This window comes from Limulus polyphemus, unplaced genomic scaffold (genome assembly GCF_000517525.1).
Source record: "Limulus polyphemus unplaced genomic scaffold, Limulus_polyphemus-2.1.2 Scaffold1546, whole genome shotgun sequence".
NCBI classification, from domain to species: Eukaryota; Metazoa; Arthropoda; class Merostomata; order Xiphosura; family Limulidae; genus Limulus; species Limulus polyphemus.
In genome coordinates, this window is record NW_013667156.1 from 254,185 (window position 1) to 255,996 (window position 1,812).

Genomic DNA, 1,812 nt, shown 5'->3' on the forward strand with positions numbered 1-1,812 from the left:
ATAGTTTTTGAATTTCTTTGACCTTTCTTTTAAAAATAGGAAAAGGAATATCTATAGTACAATTAAATAAATTTAATACTTTAACTTCTTTCTTATGTTATTCTTAATAAATATTTTCCATTCAAAGAAAAATCTTGGGGGGTATAAACATTTTTACTAATTTATATAATATATTCATCAATATTTTTTTCTATATTTTGTATTATTTCATTCTTTGTAGTTTTTATTTAAGATTCTATATTTAGTTCTTTTCTTTAGAATGTTTATAAGCTCAATATCTTTGATCACATTCAAATCATCAGTAATAATATGCTTATGAAAAGAATCGGTAAACATATTATTATAATTACATTTACAAGGTAAATTATCAGTATCTTCTGGATTAATATTTTCAGTGAATTGTTTACAGTTAAAAATAAAAGGTTCTATCAGTTTATTGTATCTAAAACTGACAAATGGTTGTAATACTTTTATAAGAAATACTTTTTCTTGAAGACTTTTATGTATGATTGAAGGCAGAAAAAGATCATCATACACTTTATGTTTAAAATTGATAACAATATATGATTTTTTTAGGTTATCTTTTATAGTGTTTTTATCATTAGGAATATATATCCCAATTTAATCTAAATTTCATTAAATCCAAAACAAGATCTTTAATATGTACATTGTTAAATGTAAACGTATATGCAATGCCTGATAAATATTTTTTTTTCAAATTTAATTCGAAAATATTTTTAATAATATCTTTAACGATGTTATTAGTGTTGATATAAATAGAATCCAACTTCTTACAAAGTGCTTTGAAATTAATTTATTTTACATATTTTCTACCTTTCCCTCATTTCCTAGTTTTTCTCTTATTGTAGACATCAATACAAAACAATCGTCGAATACAATTAGATTTACTTAAATATTCAGTAGTTTTATTTTGAAATTATTGATTTAAATCATAAGGGTAAAGAGTTTTTCTTTTAATATAAAACACTCTCCCCTTTCTGCTAGAATATCAACATTGTGAACTTTTTCTAAGATAGTAATTTTAACTGTTAGATTGAGTGTGGGAAACTTTTTCTCTTTGCGATCTATGTAAATTAATTTTCAGATGTAGAGGATTTGTAGTTTGACCTACATATTTAAGATCGCATATACCACATGTTAATAGGTATATTACATTGTTTACTTTACACATTATAGTTTATAGTTAATAATAATAACTGAAATATTATTTGAAGTATTACTGCTTATACTATATTGAATAGTTATTAATATCTTGGAGTGATAAAATGTCAATATTACTACTAGAAATATACAGTAAGGTTGTATATTTCGTAATTTAATATCATGGAGTAAATATTGAGAAGGTTGGATGATCTATGATAGAAATCAAGGGTAGTTTAATATCTTATTTCTATTTTTACGGGTTTTTTTAGGGATAACTATCATACCCACAACCGGCTATAGACGGCGAGTGATAGTGGGATCTGGGACGTTGTGGGTTCTAGCACCCAGATCCTAATCCCATTTGTTTCGATTACATGCTGACTAGCTCTGCATCTGTTGTTTTGATTATGTCTGACAGACAGAATATCGTCAAAGCTTTTGGGAGCTATAACCGCAGACATTTTCACTTTAAAATGATACCTTCTGTACAAACGGTACAATTTTACATTGTTATGTTAGAACTTTGTTGGCGTGTACATCTACATGTACAATAAATAAACTGTAGGTTATATTATATATATGTTAATTATTTTCCATGTTAGATTCCCCACAGTGAACAGTGTGTCCATTGTGTAGCTTTGCACTAAG